The sequence below is a fragment of the Herpailurus yagouaroundi genome, unplaced genomic scaffold, assembly GCF_014898765.1.
Source record: "Herpailurus yagouaroundi ecotype Mexico unplaced genomic scaffold, PumYag 184, whole genome shotgun sequence".
NCBI lineage: Eukaryota > Metazoa > Chordata > Mammalia > Carnivora > Felidae > Herpailurus > Herpailurus yagouaroundi.
Window position 1 is genome coordinate 27771952 of NW_024412415.1, and position 19339 is coordinate 27791290.

The 19339-nt window shown below is 43.0% G+C and overlaps 1 protein-coding gene and 1 non-coding gene across 6 annotated transcripts in view; one reads left to right on the top strand and one right to left on the bottom strand.

Annotated features, from left to right (window-relative positions):
• Nucleotides 1–19339, top strand: part of TLN2 (talin 2) — a 439937-nt gene that overhangs the window by 133813 nt on the left and 286785 nt on the right. The gene's annotated exons all lie outside the window — the stretch shown is intronic.
• On the bottom strand, nt 3987–4090 carry LOC121042147 (small nucleolar RNA U13). The gene has a single exon (XR_005796006.1). It is a non-coding gene; the product is annotated as a small nucleolar RNA U13 (small nucleolar RNA).

The window sequence follows — 19339 nt, forward strand, 5'->3', positions numbered from 1 at the left end:
TTAAGCGTCCAACTCTTGGTTTTGGCTCAGGTCATGATCTCACAGTTTGTGTGTTCGAGCTGTTTGCATTGACAGCACGGAGCCTGCTTGGGATTCTCTGTCTCCCTCTCTCTTTGCTCCTCCCCTGCTTGCTCTCTCTCTCTCTTTCAAAATAAATATTAAAAAGCATTTTCCAAATAAATAGTATAAATAAGTAGTCCCTTGATCTCTAGGACTAACAGCACCTTGATTTTCAGGGGCTGTGGCTAGTCTTCCCATGGTGCTTTTTTAATCCACAAGCTGAACCAGTTTACCCGGAGGGCCTTAGTTCCTGGAAGGTGAAGTCAGGCCATGCACTATATAAAGTTAATAAAAGAAGATTGTCTCACTGGAAGCTTAGAACTTAACCATTTCATGGATAAGGCAACTGAGCCTCAGGGGGAGAAGTGATTTATTTGCTTAGTCCCTCAGCTGGGCCTTACTCCTAGCCCACTGTCCTGGATGGCTTACCCTGTGGTTGGGCTCATGCAAAAGGCTAGATGATGGATAATAAGGGTACAAAGGGTAGTTTTAAAGGGGTGATTCTATCAATGTCAAGCCTGACTGATGGCTCGGCTCCTGTATTGAGGGGATTTTTTGGGTCTTAAGAGCCCACTTCAGACATTGATTGAGGGCACCCTTTTCTTTGTATGGTATTCGGGAACCTGCTAAATGTCTTCACTTTCTGTCTGTCCAGCAACTCTGCTTTTCCCAGGCCTTAAACACCAGCTTGTCTTGGTTGTTACCCTTGGAACATTACCTCTGTTCTTGTACCGAGAGTTTAAGGAGACAGTCATTAATGGCCGTGTGGTACTGAGCACCTAGAAGCGTTTCTACTCCACTAGCTCTCATTCCTCCAGGTTCTCTCCCTGCAAAGTCTTGTTACCAAGTGTTTTGCGTTACATGTAACAGTTTGTCCAAAGCTTCATAAGTGTGAGATTGGAACTCACCTGTGTCAGATGAATAAACTGGTGGCAAATTTTGGAACTGGGAAGTCTTTTCAGGAAGATGTACTTACAGAAGCAGATTCTGTCTTCCGTGGCTAGAGGGGCCTTGATAATATCCTTCCTCCTTGGTTTTACATTTGGGGTCTTACTTGGATTCCTACATTCACATGGTTCCATGTACACATGCAAAGAGACAAAAAGAGTGAAGTTTTACCTGTAAATTAAAAGATTAAATTCTACCTTCTGACCCCTTTGTATGGGAAGTAAAATATCCCTATGTGACAGACTGAGGCCATTTGTGAATCAATAAATGTAGGACTGTCATTCTGAGAAATTGTTCAAGCTTCTGAGAACAAATGGAATGCCTTAAAAAAATATGAGAGAAGATCTATCTGATTTGATTTACTCTGGAGAGAGGGTGGGTGCTTTATAACCTGCTGATTACCATAATAAAACATCTTTATTTTTCAGGGAAACATAAAATGACAATAGACCTTAAAGTACAGTATCCTGTCACTTGCCTCTGGTGGGGAATTAAGGATGGTTCAGTTGTGATCTGTAAAGAGCATACCAGTGGAAACTAAATTTTAAGGCTAACCTCAAAGTAGAAACCATAGCTTGCTTTGGGGGAAAGAATTGATGATTTGCTCTTCCTGGTGCTTTCCCACCACCCACCCCGCCCAACCTTAGTCAGATTTTGAGTAGACCAGTTCCAAGGCAGGACTGATAAACGTGCTCTTTCAGAAGCATTTTCATGTTATACATGTATCGTGTTTGGGATGTGGAGAGAGTTGTCCTGTTCTCTATGTGCCAAGAATGGGTGGTGGGTGGGATTTGTACCTGGACCAGTGCACTTTGCTTAGTCTTCGGGGGTGGTGACTGTGGCATTTCTAACACATGCACCACTGAGTAGGCCCAGGTCTGGAAAAGCATTGTGTCCGTGTTGGGGGTGATAGTGCACCTTTAGTGGGGAGGGTTAAGAAGTCGGTACTTGGTTTCAGACAAGGGTCTCACAGAGGGTGTGAGTAAAGTCAGCGTCACCATGGAGGATGGGAGCAGGGTGAGCCCAAACCTGTCTGTCAAAAACCTGAACCCTAGGATTACTAGCCCCCTGTGGAACTGGAAGGAAGGAGTACCAGTGGATGATGGGTCATTAACTCAGGTGTTCATTCCCTCAAAGGGTCAGTCGGACATCTAAACACCCACTAGCCATGAAGCTCTTTGGAGAGATTTTTAAAAGTTGAAAGTATGCTTCCTGCTGTCCATCTGGTCATCATCTCTCCCTTTGGCTTGTTTCTTCCAATAAACATAATCTGAAGAGCTATGTGTCAGGCCCGTTGTTAGGCACAGGACACTAAAAAGGTGAGCAAAAGTAAATATTTGTACTTAACTACTAGACCTCCAGCTGTTGACTGTGCAGGTATGTATAAATAGTCATACTTAAACTCCGTCCAAATGAACTCATTGTGTCCTGGGTTTCCATTAAACTTAACAGCAAAAAAATTAAAAAAACGAGTAAATGCTTCTCAAGAAGCACTCTGTAACAGTGGGGGTGGGAGAACCTAAGACCCAACCCCTATCAAATGTGGTACGTGTGCAGAGAGAGACATGTACAAGGTATTACAGGATTGCAGAGGCATGGTACCCATCTGGTTCTTAGGGTGGGACAGCTTATCACAAAGAGCTTCCAGAGGGAGGGAAAGAAAGGAATGTTAGCCAGAGCCAGGCTGGTTGGGAATGTTGGCGGGTGGTGGTAAGGAGGGAAGGCCTCTCAGTCAAGGCAGAGGAGGTGAGAAAACAGTTGCAGGCTGGGAGCTCACTGTGGAAGTCCCAAGATGTTCCATGTTGATAGGGTATTAGGATGGTGACAAACTGGAGAGGTAAGTGGAAGCCAGGATATGGCCGGCCTTTCTGCCTGGCGGCGGTAGTTTGGGTTTGATCTCGAAGGGGTTTAGGCAGCGGATTCACAGGGGCCCAGTGCGTGATCTAGTTGAAAAGACAAAATTAACATATTCCTGGGTAAAGTGGCCGATGAGTTCAGTGCGAAGATTCATTGGTATGTCCCTAATGGGATGTACGGAGAAGGGGAGGGATTCAGAGATCATTCCCTGAACTTTGAGATGTGGAAACTCTGTCCTGCTGTCCCGTGGATGTTTGCTACGGTTCTTGTGGAGGACAGAACAGACACAGATGCTGTTCTTCCTCAGGTGAGGGAAGATTGGCAGGTTTCAGGAACCAGGCCATAAGCTTATGAAGTCAGAATTAGGAGGTTGACTCCCTTTTTTGTCCCAGCTTGTTGACCTGATTTGCTGATGCATTTTTGGTTCTGGGGGCCAGGGCCACCGGTGAGAAGGTAGAAGGAGTCCAGATCCATTAAGAATCCACCCGCATGGGGGACTTCTGCAGCTGTGTTACAGTGATGTTTCATAATGACTGTTCTCCATACTTCTGTGTATGTTTAAAATTTTCCATAATTGATCAAAATGATAATACCTTCGTGGGTTTGTGTGAGAATTCAGTGAGAACTGATGCAGGTGAAGATCTTGCGCAGTGCTGTGCTTGCTGTGTGTTGACCATTGCTATTATTGTCCACTCCTGGCCAAATTCCTCTTTTCCTTCCCCACTCTTCCTTCATGCTCTTGACTTCCTTGACTTTCTTGGCCCTTTCTCTCATTTCTGTCCTTGGAATTTGCCCCGTGGGTTTCAGACAGTCGGACTTTTCTGGTTTTGTCCCTGTATATTTCTCGCAAGGGCATGCCTGTCTCTCTTCTTCTCTGGCTGATCTTGTGCAGGGAACCATCTCTACTGATGACCACTCCTAGGGTGACCACCCAGGGGTCAACATGCTTGACTGGTACTTCATGTGCCCAGATACCTCCTTGTGTATAACGTGCGTGGGGGGTGGGGAGGTGGAGAGGGGTGTTGATGGGGAGACAATGAGCCAAAGAGGCCACAGTAGATAATATCCCCCTTTATACAGTGGGTGTCTTCGTGTACTGTGATTTTTTTTTTTTTCCTGAATGTCAGATGGGTAACATCCCAATGTCGTAACAAGGTTTTAGGGAGGCACATGTCACACAACGGCGTGAATACCCAGTCATCACACTTGGGAACTACGAAAGGATCTGTAGTGTCCTACTCTTTACACATAAGTATAAACTCTATGACTCTGTGCCTGTGGACGTGATTATTTATATACTTAATACAATGTCAGGGATGCTTGTTTCCATTTTGTATTGAGCCATTATCAGTGACTTTCAACCTTTTTAACCTTCTGGCTGCTCTAGCTGCTTTGCCAAGTTGCAGATTATTTAGAAACCATTTGTATAATATACTAGATGAAAACATTATTGAGAAGAACTTGGTGATGAATCCTTCCATAAGAAGCACAGAATACCAGACTGGCTGGCTGGCACAGTCAGAACAGCATTTTGACTCTTGATCTCGGGATTGTGAGTTCGGGCCCCATGTTGGGTGTAGAGATGACTATAAAAAAAGAAGTAAATTTAAAATACAAAAATGCATAGAATATTTATGACTTGGGAAGTGCAGTCATGGTGGGAGGCTTTTCTCACTTGTTTATCGGTAAGATGTCCTTTTGAAGTAAGTGGTATCTCCCTTTTACTTAACCATTGTCATACACCAAATGTTATTCTAGGATTCTTTTGCCAACAAAAGAAAACTGACCCTGAACTGGTTTAAATCATAAAGGGAATTGAGTGGTTCTTTTGACTGAGAAATCCAGCCATGGGATGGGCTTCAGGTATGATTTGTGCCAGAGATGCATGCTTGTATTGGGGATCTAGTCCATGCCTCTAGGATTCTCTTGGCTCTACTTTCCTCTGTATGTTGGCCTCTGCCACACACAAGCTGTCTACAACTCACTGAAGCACAGATACCCTCAGGAGGTCTAGGTCTTAGGAATGAGTGCTTACATCACCCCTGGAAGAGCCCACCAACTTTGAAACAGGGGAAGTGGAAGTCTTGACATGGACTAAAGCTGGAGGTTGAGGTTGTGTGTCTGCCTTCTACCATTCCTTGTGCCCAGGGGAATGGATGCCACCACTGGGCTAGATCCTAGGATTTACACCCCAAAGCTGAGAAATGTAGTCAGTCTCTGCAGAAGCGCAAATGCAAGCAGAGAGTGTTAAGAGGAAATGAGTACTATGGAGGCCGCTCACAGGTGTCCACTCCAGGGACTGGCCTGGGGTTTGCATGCAGTGCTCTCTATCCAATTTCAGAGCCTTTTAATCCATCTGATACCTCCTTTAAAGTTGGTTTCTCCAAAGCACTATTTGATAACCTTCACGCTCAGTGTTCTTGAGGAAGCCTTGGGTCTTGGTCTTTTGCACGTTGCTGTCTAGGAGCATGACTTTGTCCACATCATCTAATTGTTGAAGAACTCCATATGCTCAACTCTGCAATAAGGTGGTTGGGCTCTATTAATTCATCCTATATTTACTGAATACCAGTTATGACAGGCTCTATGTTGGGGACTGTAGTTATCATTGTATCTAATGTAGACATGGTCTCTGCTGTTAAGGGGCTTATTGACGAGTGGGAGGGACAGGCATTAGTTAAATGGTGTAAGATGGAACGTCTGATGCATGCCTGGCCCTTGGCAAATAATTTTCATTCAACGATTAACTACACAGATGCATGATTTTATGCTGTGTTCAGTACTCCTGTGGGGAGCCTTGAGAGGGAGGATTGCAAGGAATGAGAAGAGAACTCAGGATGGGGTCTTGGGAATGTCCACGTGCAAAGCCTGGGGATGGTGTGAAGGGCATTGTGGGCTTTTTGAGTGTCTACCCTATGGGAAGCTGATGTCCTTCTAGCCCTAACATTCCCAGATTTAATGAGGAGTCATATCTGGCTCCTTGATGCTCCTTCTCTCTAAAAAAAAGAAAATAATGAGGAAAGTTACCTGTAGTGATCTCGGTAGTTGTTAGAATTGGTTACTCCCTACCTGAGCCTGTTCTTCTTCTTCTTTTTTTTTTTTTTCCAATGTTTATTTATTTTTGGGACAGAGAGAGACAGAGCATGAACGGGGGAGGGGCAGAGAGAGAGGGAGACACAGAATCGGAAACAGGCTCCAGGCTCTGAGCCATCAGCCCAGAGCCTGACGCGGGGCTCGAACTCACAGACCGCAAGATCGTGACCTGGCTGAAGTCGGACGCTTAACCGACTGCGCCACCCAGGCGCCCCTTGAGCCTGTTCTTCTTAATGTTAAATACTCCAGGATGTAAATTCCTTAAAAATGTTCATTGAACACTGGATAAAGAAGGTGTGGTATATATGGATACAATGGAATATCATTTACCCACAAGAAGGAAATCCTGCTCTTTGTACCAACATGGATGGACCTTAAGGGCATTATGCTAAGTGAGATGAGTCCAGACAAATACTATCCAATCTCACTTATGTTCAGAATCTATTAAAGCTCAACTCCTAGAAACAGAATAGGAGGGTGGTTGCCAGGTGCTGGAACATGGAAGAAATGGGGAGATGTTGGTCAAAGGGTACAAACATTCAGTTATAAGAGGAATGAGTTTGGGACATTTAATGTACAGCATGGTGATGAGAGTTAACACTGTGTTACAATGAAATTTCAAGAAAATATGTTCCTTGCTTTTCTAGGCCTTCTAAAAATATGAAAATGTTCTAGAAAGTGGAAAGCTCTGCCCTGTACCAGGTGTGTATTGGATGGTCCCAGCCCAGCTTGGTGGCTCTTTGCTAGTCCCCATTCTGTCCTGGAGCTCACAGCACCTCTTTTCTGAACTCACAGTGCTGGTGCTTTCTGGGACATCTCTATCTCTAGCATCTTTTCATGAATCTTTACAAATATTCTAAGCAATGAGAACCAGGAAGGAAGACCTCTGGTTTACCATGTATTCCTAGAACAGCTTCTCCCCACAAACACCCAGAAGAAAACCCTGCACAGCATAGACACAAAGGGTCATGTTTTCCTGAAAAGGACAAACCTCCGTTCCATAGCCTTGCAACTATTCCAGGCTCTGATCTGCTTTCGGACATATGTCATTTCCTTGAGCATCCATTCCTAAGTTAACCTTCTACCCTCTGATCATAAATTTTTTTGGGAGAAGCGCCTTTATAAAGGAAGTTTGAGTATAGTTACCAAAACAAACAAAATCTCCGTGGAGATTTAGAGGTGGCCTCAGGGAGCAGCTCACTGGATGTTAGGGCTTTTCTTTTATTGGCTGATGCATATAGGAAAGTTGTGGGGTGAGGGAAAGTATAATAGACTTCTTTGCTCTTTCTTCCACATGGTGCTTGTTGAAATGATGATTAAGATACTGGGGGAGTCTGCATTCTTCTGTAGAGGAGGAAAGAGGGAAAGAGTGGGGGGAAAGACAGATAAATAGGGCTGGAAACATCTCTAGTGAGGCAACCTCTTTGTAACCCCATATTTGCATAGTATGTCGTGTGTGTGTGTGTGTGTGTGTGTGTGTGTGTGTGTGTGTGTGTGTAGATGTGTTCTTGCTTGACTTTGCTGGCAGACTTCCAGGCATAGCAGAGGCTGCAAATATTTTTGGCAAATTGGCACATCCTTTTTTTGTGCTCAAGCAACTCAGGAACAGTTGTGCCCTGTTGCCAGACAGAGGCCTTCATGAAATCCATGTTGCCTTGTGCACAGGGGAAAGAGAATCATCCATGAGGCCTCATGCAACCTAACCTGCTTGGGTGTATTAACAGTGCCTTGTTGTGACTAGGCACTCTTACTTGTTTAAGACATAATCAGAATGTCAACTGTAAGCTAAGGGTGTTTGTGTCCTAGATGGATCTTGTAGTTCTTTCACCGTGCTTTGAAAAGAACACCCTGGGAGGACCTGGCTATCCTGGTGAATCCCAGGTCTTGGGATTTTGTTTCCTTTCTGTATGTGCTGATTCTGTCAAATAGTAGAGCCAGATAGGCAGGACATTGGGTGGGGCTGGAACATTCTGGAAAACTGGAAACTTGATGAAGGGGGAACAGCTGTTGCTTCTTCTGGGGGAAGAGCAAGTCCTGTGATATGAGGTGTGGCTGGTTGACTGGCGGATAATGTAAGGAGGCAGGTAGGGACTGACTTCAGTCCTCATGGACTCTGAAGGGAGTTCTTTTCTGACCTGTTGGTGACCAAGAGAAGCAGTTGCTGCAAACCACGTGGCTTCATGGAAATAGATTCTTGCTGGGGACTTATTCTTCAAGACAAAACCACACAGTTGAGGTGAGGCATGGCTGATCTACCTCTGTGTTGGATTCATGGAATAGATTTCAAAATGTGGATAGATTTTTGGGGCAGTTGATTTGGTTTTCCCTTGATAGAATAGCACCTATTTTAGATCGACCCTCTGCTTTTGTCATATTAATTTTGGTTCTTTCATTTCTTGCCCCACAGATGTGAGTGAGCCGGGGAGATGTTTTACAAAAGAGAAGCAGAGAGGAAGGTGGAGTTTGGACTGTTCTGTCATGAGATAGTCTTTCTTTTTTCCTTTTTTTTTTTTTTAAGTTTATTTATTTTGTGAAAAAGAGACGGAGTTAGAGACAGAGAACAAGTGGCAGAGGGGCAGAGGGAGATGGGGAGAGAGGATCCGAAGCAGTCTCTGTGGTGACGGCAGAGAGCTGAATGCTGGGCTCAGACTCACGAACTGCAAGATCATGACTTGAGCCAAAGTCAGACACTTGACTGAGCTACCCAGGCATCCCAGGAGACCATCTTTCTGACGTCACTTTGTCCTAAGGTTTGCTCTTTCTGTCCAGGTGCCAGGACAGGATAGAGGGCCCCTTAGCACCCAGAGCCAGTGAGAGTCTGAGCCATTGATGGTTTGTGAAGCCATTTTGGTACCATGGACAATGTGGATGGAGGAGTGAAAACAGACTGGTCATTCCACAGGGTCAAGGCAAAGTCCCTAAGAGCAGGGGGTGCTTTGGGTACCATCTCTCATAACCACATGAGTAATGATAAAGTGCAATTTTTAGAGCGTTTACAGACCTGAGCATCTAGAACTAAATGCCTTGTGGTAATGTGATATGCAGAGATGGTGAGAGGAACTATGCTTCAGTCCATAGACTTTTGATCTCTTATGTCATAGTTCCTTTACCAGTCCCTGCAGACTAACTAGAATCCTCAGAATCTAGTTAGGGCTTAGGAAGAGGACAGTTGTTACTCAGGGAAGAGAGAGGATGAAGAAACAGTATTGAAATGGTGGCTCTGGCCATTTGTCACAGAAACCATTGGTCATTGAGGGGACCATTACCTGCTAATGAACTCTCAATCATTAGAGATAAGTGTATCTTTAAGGTATGGCTTTACAGATCATTTATAGTGGTTTAAATTTCTTCAGGTAGCCCTTCCATTTCTATAACCTGTTGAAAAACATGTTGAGGTACTATTAAAAATAACTCCCAAGTGGAACATCAAAATCCACGTGCAGGTAGATCTGTCACTCCACACATAGAAGGGTTGGACCTTGAGTGGGCCAGGGTAATAACCCTTCTCTGGCTATATCGACATCTTTGTTGCTTGTGTGTGTGTGCACACACCTGCACACACACACCAATGCCAAAACCACACTTAATTGACCTTTTCCCATATTCCTGTTGTCATCCTCAATGAGAATGGTATTTGGCCCTGACATCGTTTCTCAGTTTATTCATTATCTCCTAATCATTTTTATAATGGTGATAAGTCTTAATGTGTTTATTTCATACCCCTCATTTAAATCTTACTGACCTATCCCCAGGCCCTCTAAAGGGATCTGGGGTTACAGCTGTGAAAGTGGACATAAAAATCTTGGAGAGGTGATCACAGCCTGTTGTTTGGATGCCTGGGGCTGTGCCTACATGTTTCTCGATCTATTCTGGTCTTTCCCTACCATGATTTTATACATATGTTTGAAAGGTATGAGACTATACTTTTTAGAACCCAGAGTTAGTCTGCATCTTCTTTGGAAGGTCTTCAGTGATCTGTCGATGGGAAGGCAGCCTGATAAATTTCTGATGTTCATTCAGCTGTTACTGCCACTCTGGTTGTGAAATGTGACAGGACCATGGCCAACTGTGTAATGTTGAAATATGTTCCATCTGAAATTCCTTTCTATCCTCTACATTGCTATGTGAATTAAGAGGTTATGACTTGCAGTGATCAGGAGGCTTAAATCACATTTTGAATTTGCCTAAAGAGGATTTATTGGTTTTCTCCTAATCACGAGACATTGGGCAAGGGGGCCACTTACAAGGGGTTGCAAGGCTATAGAGAGCTTACATTTCAGTGCAAGACTGTGTTTGTGAAAGGGTACTTAAAAGTATAAGGTAGAACGTGGATGACAACTAGTAAGGGTGATGTACTCTAGGTGGCAATGCAGAAGTGACCAGGAAACTGGGGTCCTGGATGTCTGCCGTCTGAGAGCATAGGATTCCAACATGAGTCAAGAAGAACAGACAGGATAAGAATAACCGAGAACAAGGGAAGAAACTTTTAGGGTAAGGCCACACATGAGTGTGGAGGTGGGAATGGGTGAGAATGTTTGGGACTGTGTACAGAGTCTTGGAATGGTGGATTTATGTGTTAAGAGAATAGTGAAAGATCAGGTTGGATGATAGGAGTGGACATGTATCCTGCTACTTGGGCCAGTAGAAAACCCAATTTAGCTTAACCCGTTGAGATAACATATTGGCTTAGAAACAGAGAAAAGGCTCTCGTTTCAGGTTGGAGGCATGCTTCTCCAAGGTCTGCTTTTCTCTCCCTAGATGTCTTCATATTGATAAGATGGCTGCCAGCAGCAACTGAGGCTACATGCTTTTCTGTTCACATGTGTAATAAAGGACCTGAGCTTTGCTCTCGCTGGTTCAGTCTTAACCATCATGGCAGGCAGGGGAATGCCATGTGCTTAGGCCTGGGTTTCTGCATGTCCCACAATTGAAATAGAGATGAGGTTGTACTGATGGGTTTATGCCAGTAAGGGTCAACCTCTGGAGCACAGTTTGGGGCCCATACTCCAAAGTCCTGTGGCTGCGGTATAGTGATTTCCCAAAGGAGAATCTATAAAACTAGAAAGGTCAGAGGAGAGGTTGATAATGAAAAAAAATGTCAATTCCATCTTTAAATTGGGGCAGCTCTGATTTGTAGGGTAAATGATCTTGAGTTGAATCTAGACTTTATAGGCAGATCCTCTTGGCCTGATGACAACATTTGTCTTGGCTTTTGATGAGAAGAATGTTTAATTATCATCTGCTCATGCCCAGAAGAACTTATCTGGTGACCAGTCTTCCTTCTTGCCGCCATCATCTCTTTTTGCTCCTCACAAGGAGTGTGCATGCTCACTGAGCTGGCTTGTTTGAGACTGTACAGAGTGCCAAACTCCAGTCTCTGCAGAACTACCTCTCTTTCCTGTAGGGCTCCCTGAGAGAGATACCCCGCTCACTTAAGATTGCTCTGTTGGAAGTTATCCAGTTGAATCTATCTGCTCACGTTAACACTAATCACAAATTAGGTAGAATTGCTGAAGTTCGCTAGTGCCATTCAGAGGCAGGCCATCCATCCATCCATCCGTTTATTCAATAAATGGGTATACTTGTGATGTGCCAGGAGCTATGCTGGCCCCTAGGGATGAACCCGGGTCTAGCGCACAGTCCCTACCCTTGAGCTCCCAGTCTGGTTGGGGAAGCCAGGAAATCCACAGTTCTACTTTTATGTGGTACATGTCCTATGCAGTACGCTATGGAAGTTTAGAGAAACAGTATGTCTCTCAGCTGGAGGATTAAGCTTAAGGAGGATGCTTAAAAACGGTTTAGAGGTTAAGGTTAGGCAATTAATAGGTGCTTAGAACAGAGGGAATTGTGATAAATAAAAGCTACAAGGGTGGTATTGTCAGAAAGTCATGGGTGTTCCTCTGTGGCTGGAGCTGGAATCCCCCCTACCCCCCATGTTAGTTAAATTCTAGTTAGTTAACATACAGTGTAATACTGGTCTCAGGAGTAGAATTGAGTGTGATTTATCATTTACAAAACCCAGTGCTTGTCCTAACAACTGGCTGGGGCTGTAATTCTTGAAACAAACAAACAGAAACCAAAAAAAAAAAAAAAACCCAAACCAAAAACAACAACAACAACCCAAAAAACCTAGGAGGTGGAATGGAAATGCAGACTCCCAATTCTTCCATCCAAGATTCTATTTAAATTTTTTTTTTCAACGTTTTTATTTATTTTTGGGACAGAGAGAGACAGAGCATGAACGGGGGAGGGGCAGAGAGAGAGGGAGACACAGAATCGGAAACAGGCTCCAGGCTCCGAGGCATCAGCCCAGGGCCTGACGCGGGGCTCGAACTCCCGGACCGCGAGATCGTGACCTGGCTGAAGTCGGACGCTTAACCGACTGCGCCACCCAGGCGCCCCATCTTCCATCCAAGATTGTAATCTGCAGGTCAGGAGAGTGGTCTGGGAATACCATTTTCATCTCCAGCTCCTTGGGTGGTTCTGATCCTGGTGGTCTGAAGAGTACTGGTTTAGAGGGCTTTGTGCAGGCGCAGGGCCACAAACGTAGACTGGAAAGGGGGGAGAGCAGGAGCCGGAGTGGCCAGAAGGGTGGAGGAGAATTTTTGGATTTGCGTGTTCCGTAGGATCCTGGAGGAAGTTGAAGGCCTTTGGCAGCAGAGGATATTTAGAGCAGGAAATAATACCTTGGGCTTATTTATGCACAATTGAGCTAAAACATCTTTGCAGAATTAAAGACTGGTGAAGGAATCACTTGGCTCTAAACTCATGCTGCTGAGAATTCAGGTTCCAAACTTAAAGTGCAGTTCTTGGTCTGCTAGCCTGTCTCCCAGTTGGGAATTACTTACCCTTATTATGTTAGCACAGTGATTTTGTAATGCTCTTGAGTAACCTTGGAGGCCACTCTACAAATTACTTGATTTATTATTTAAAAACAGGATTGATTCAAGACTGAATAAATGTGTAATATTGAATCCACATGGGGGAGGCAGTGAGGGAGGTGTGCAGCATTTATCCAGTTTAAGGGTGTTTGCAGACCATATATGTTGGGTGGGTCTCTTTTTCATAGAATCATTAAGACTTAGACACTTAAAAAAATTTTTTTTAATGTTCATTTTCGAGAGAGAGAAAGAGAGACTGCGAGTAGGGGAGGGGCAGAGTCAGAGGGACACAGGATCTGAAGCAGGCTCCAGGCTTTGAGCTGTCAACACACAGCCCGACGAGGGGCTCGAACTCAGGAATGAAAAAACTGCGAGATCATGACCGGAGCTGAAGTTGGACACCTAACCGACTGGGCCACCCAGGTGCCCGAGACTTAGGAAGACATTTTGATTGTCTTCCTCAAACAAGGTAACTCTCAAACCCTCACCGGTTTCTGGCTTAGCCTTGGGCAGTTGGCTATACATGGCTTTTTACTTGTTCTTAAAACAGAAAATAGATTTCAGACTGGCTCTCTGTTGTACATTATTGTTGGAGTTAACCCAGTTACCATTCCAAGCTCCGTGGGAATGACTGTAGAAGTCCCACTTCTCAGTGTAACTTAGAACTGCTTTGCGTCTCCATTGGGGTTTGATAAGATTTCATTAGTTAAATTTGAACATCAAGGGCCACCAAAAATAAAGTATGAGCTGTTCCATCCTTGACGATTATTTGTGTTAGGCATGAAAGTGTACATTGATAAAAGGTGCAGTAAGTTACATGTAAAAATGTGTATATGGACAGTAGGTCCTCCCAGGACTTCTCCCTACTGGCAGTATGGACATTTTGGACTAGATCATTCTTTGGGATCATTCATTTTGGCAGTGTCCCTGGCCTCTACCCACTAGACCCAGTTGTGACAGTCAGCATTTGTCTGCAGATATTGCTAAATCACCCCTGGTTAAGAACCACTGAGTTAACAGACAAAAAGGTTTTTCTGGATATGTCTTTACTCTGCTATCCATCTGTTTTTTGAGAATTTTGTCGTAACTTTTAAAAAGCCATATAGTTGACGATAATTACAGGCAGATCCCATATTTGCAGGTTTGCCTACTTGCTAAACTTGATTGGCAAGCCAAAAGTCATGACTCTAGGCACTTTGACGGTCAGTCTTGGACACCCACGTGTGCAGAGAGGCAAAAAGTTGGAGTCACCTCCTGCATCTGTTCCCGGCTGAGGTCAGACAAGGTGATGCTTTTTTCAGCTCTCTGACTGTAAACAAGTGTCCTTTTCAGGGCCTATTGAGTGCCACATTTTTCAGATTTTTGTGTTTTTTTTTTTTTTTTTAATTGGTGATTTTGATTTTGAAACGGCCCCCAAGTTTAGTGTAGTGTTGTCTAGTGCTCCTAAGAGCAATACGGCTGTTCCATGCTTTATAGAGAAAATACATGTGTTAGATGAGCTTCCTTCAGGTGGGAGTTACAGTGGTCTTGGCTGTGAGTTCAGTATTAATGATAAATCTAGAGGTCTTTAAAAAGAAACACCGATAAAACCAGGCCATGGTTTGATCAGTTGATGAAAATGTGGTGACCGGAGGCTCCCAGGAATCTAAAGGCCCGTATTTCGCCTGGGAGGAATGGTCCAGTATTGGCCAGTTCAGGGTTAGTGGTGACTTTGTAAGAACGTAACTACTGCAACTAATGGGAATCAACTGCCCTGTTGTTTCGCCTACATTTCCAGAGCCTGCCTTTTAAAGATGTAATACGGTAAACGTATTAAGCTGGATTGCTGTTCTTGTAAAAAAGGACATAGCCCCATTATGGAAAACTTACAGAATAAATAATTGGTGAGTCAATGGATATAAATATTTTTAAAGCTCTTGCACACCTCGTGGAAAAAGGTTGTACTGATTTATGGTGCCACAAGCAATTGACTTTTCCATTGGATGTCCTTGTCATTGCATCTTTGCCAGCGTTTTGCATCTATCTTATTTTTAAAATGACAAGATTGGGGCGCCTGGGTGGCGCAGTCGGTTAAGCGTCCGACTTCAGCCAGGTCACGATCTCGCGGTCTGTGAGTTCGAGCCCCGCGTCGGGCTCTGGGCTGATGGCTCAGAGCCTGGAGCCTGCTTCAGATTCTGTGTCTCCCTCTCTCTCTGCCCCTCCCCCGTTCATGCTCTGTCTCTCTCTGTCCCAAAAATAAATAAACGTTCAAAAAAAAAAAATTTAAAATGACAAGATTGTTAAAAAAAACAAAAACAAACCTATAGATCCTTTAAACATAGACTGTAACAGTCTCATTATTACCTTTTCCCACTTTTTCCTCAAGAAGGGTAAGAATTTGGAATAAGTCCTTTCACGCCTTTGAGAAAATGCACATAAAAATAAGTGATTTTTATACCCATAATTTAATATGGGAGGGACTAGGTATTTGCTCACTGCATGCCCTTTGTATTATGCTTTGGTGACTTCATATAATTGAGGTGCAAAAGTGCTGCCTCGTTGCTGACAATATACTTGAGTTTCCAGGAAAAACTATATAAATGATGCTTCTGTTTAATAGCTATTGTTTAATTCTGGTGCTAGGTGATTATTAGCTTGTGATAAAGACCTTTGAATGTAACTTTGATTTTTGCCAGTCACCTAAGTGATAGAAACCACATAGATTCTGTCATGCAATTTTATTTTTTTCTCACGTGGCTTGCCCGAGGATTTCAAAGAATTCAATTTCCTGATAGAAAAGTAGTTAGTAAATGGATGCAAACGGATAAACATTATCCAGAATCAGTCAAGATGCTTAATATAAATTGCTACAACAGATGTTCCTGGAATGATGACAATTGAGGAACACATTGGTGATAAAGTGAATCTGGAAGCCTTGCCCTCACCAAGGCTGGAGAAGAGAGGACATGTGAGGGATGGCTGTTCATCATTTGTGTGTCCTGCACACAGGGACCCGTTGGAGTGACCACAAGTCCTGTAGGTGAGATTCCCTTGATGTAGGGTGAGGAAGTGAGATCTTCTGTGTCAGCTGTTGATACTAGATATTTGATTGCATTTTCAAACCCTACTTATATTGGAAAGCCATAGTTTCCACTTAGGACGGGTTAGAGAGTAAAAATGCTCCTAGAAAAGAAAGAGTAAAACGTTAGTAGCTCTGACTGATGGAAAAACTCAGGAAAATTGCAGACCTTTGAAATACGAGGCGTCTTCTGTTTCCAGGATGCTGGACCAAGAGAAAAGGTACAGCTTTAGGGTTATCTGTTAATTACTCAGAAAAAGGTAAAATGAGCAGTAGGACTGTACTAAGGCCAGGAAAGACTGTTTTCTGGAAAGAATGGAAAAGGTGTGGATTGTGCTTGAGTGTCAATTTCTTTTTTATTTTTTTATTTTTTATTTTTTATTTTTTTTTTCAATGTTTATTTATTTTTGGGACAGAGAGAGACAGAGCATGAATGGGGGAGGGGCAGAGAGAGAGGGAGACACAGAATCTGAAACAGGCTCCAGGCTCTGAGCCATCAGCCCAGAGCCCGACGCGGGGCTCGAACTCACAGAGTGCGAGATCATGACCTGGCTGAAGTCGGACGCTTAACCGACTGCGCCACCCAGGCGCCCCTGAGTGTCAATTTCTTAACCTAAGAGTGAGACAGGCTTAGAAGATTAAGGTCCATAGGAATTCTGTTTTCCGGTAAGGGAGTGTCATTTACATGATAATTTTGCATCTGGATCCTGAATTCCACACTCGAGCAAGACCGCAATGGATCTTCTTGAAAGTGTTGAGGCAACTTCAGGGTTTGGCAGAGATGGGGATTTTTTTTAAACTCTGAAGAAGCCTTAGCTGTGAAAAAGTGACGGAATTTAAAATGCTGTCCCATTTAACCACACACACACACACACACACACACACACACACACACACACAGAGAGAGAGAGAGAGAGAGAGAGAGAGAGAGGGGGGAGGGAGAGGGAGACCACCTTTCCCATAGATTAGGAATTATGAGGTCTCTTCTTTGTGAGATTCTTAGTTTACCCTTAGGATGATATTTTTTGTTGACAATTGCAGGCATTCAGATAATCATCAAAAACCTAGGGGCACACCCCTTTGAACTGCATAGTTTCTCTTTCAGAACATCTATGGGAGGGCACCAAAGAGAAGGTTTCAAGTAAAATATTTCAGATAATTATCCACATTCCTTTCACTTTTATTCCTGAAAAATAGCAAGCAAACTTTATTTTTAATGTGAATATTTATGAAAGAACTTAGTGAAAGTATTCCTTTAAGTTAACCTTTATTGGGGTAAAGTTGTATAAAAAAGATGTCATTAACAATATTTGAAATAACTTAAGGCAAATTTAAATAATAGAAAGCTTTAGAGTAAAAAAGTAATTGACTAAGTTAATTGATTTCCTAACTCAAAAAATCCTTCGTAATAGTGTCTTTTTGTTCCCTGTCTTTGTATTTTTATAGTGGAGGAGGTTTAACTATTGTGTTGCTACATCTGTGAACTTTTGTCTTCTTGGCTTTGTAAATACAAACTCTATTCTTCATATTTTCTCATTGAATAGGTTGCTTTTTCTTTTTTTTCCCTCTTTTCTTTATGTATACACACACACACACACACACACACACACACACACACAATCTCTTATCTACCTGGCATTTTGTGTGTTTCCTAGTGGTAAATCTATAACTTAGTTTTTGTTTTTGTGGATATTTACTTTTGTGGGTATTGACTTTTCCTATTACAATGTATCTAATAGTTGGCTCTTTCAGTGCTGATTTAAAATACAATCGAATAGTGTGCTCTTCAGTATTGCTTGTAAATGACAAATTCATTGTATGCTAAATATCTATATATTTGCTTACTATGCTCTCTATCCTGTCGAATGATCTATTGCTGCCACCATGCCATTTTAGTGACCGTACTTGGACAGTATATTTAGCCTTGTTAGGTAGGATAGGTTTCTCTTCATTGTACTTTTTTTGAAAAAGCATTTGTAGTCATGCTGAAGCTTTCTCTATTCCAGCTCAACTTTAGACTCTGCTTTATAAATTGTACAGCACATCTTGTTGCAATGTGGGTTGCATTGTGTTGACCTTATAAGCTGATGGAAGGAGAATTGCCATCTTACAATATTGGGTCTTCTCATCTGGGAAATGGTGGTTCTCTTATTTGTGTTGTCTTATGTGTTCTTCAGTAAAACTTAAAACAAGACTGATTTAGCATATTTATGGATAGTTTTATTTGTAGGTACTTACTTTTTTTTCCTCTACTCTCTACTTTCTTATTATTTCTTCTTGACAAAAGTGGAATTTTTTTTAAGATTTTGTTTTTACGGGATCTCTATACCTAACGTGGGTCTTGAACTCACAACCCCGAGATCAAGAGTCACATGCTCTTCTGACTGAGCCTGCCAGGCACCCCTGGAATTTTTTTTTTTTTAAGACATTTTTTAAGAAGCTCTTCTTTCTAATCATCTCTAATCCACTTACATTTTAGGCAAATAGACATTTCATTTGTTGCTGGGGAGGGGAGGACAATTGACTGCCTTTTCCTAATGTTTTATTTCTCTGGTTAGAGGATGAAGTAAAATGTTAAACAGTAATCACACGCATCCTTGTCACCATCCTAATTTTAATTGGACTTAAAATTCACCATTTGTTTGCTCATTTCCATATATTTCTGATTTTCTTTTCCATGTAAGAAACTATTTGCTACGTATAAGAAAGGATCAAATTAAGTATCATCATGGGGTGGGGGGATGTTTATGTCACTGGTTGCCTCCCAAAGGACTTGGCAGTGATGTGGGATATGTCACACACACAGAAAAGAGTTCATGTTTCGTTAAGGTGGTTCTATTCGGTTTTTCCTTAAAGAAGTCACTGATGTATAGGAGCATGTTGAGGCATCAGAGGACTTCCTAGACCACAGAACCTCTCCAAGATTCTTAGGAGCACCCTTCAGGCTAGACTGATTTAAATGAACCTGTTTGCCCGATTTTTCTGAAGGAGACTGTGGGTGGAATACTGCAATCTAGCCAGTGGCAGTAACCCAGGCTAGGGTGGAGTCTTGGGCTCTGGAAGTCCTGTTTTCCTTAAGAAGATGGAGTCAAGTTCTAGAGATGTGTGCTGATAATACAACTGGTAGGGTTGACATTCAGAAAACCCTTACCTAGCAGTCAGATGCAAAGGGGCTTTTGGGACTGCAAGGGGCAGGGAATTGAGAGATGTAAAGAACCAGATGTAAAAGAGGAGAATAGCATTCAAGACTTGAGATGTTCTGGCACTTTCATGTGGTTGGAGGGGCGGGGCAGGGGCGGTCCATATCTGTGTTGCCAGAAGGTGGGCTGGCCGAGTTAAAGCCACAGGCTCCTAATGTAAGCTCAAGCCCTTTCTTGTTAGTAGATTCTACCTGTAAACACACCTTCATTAGGTGAATTTTTAACCACCATGTGTGCCTGAA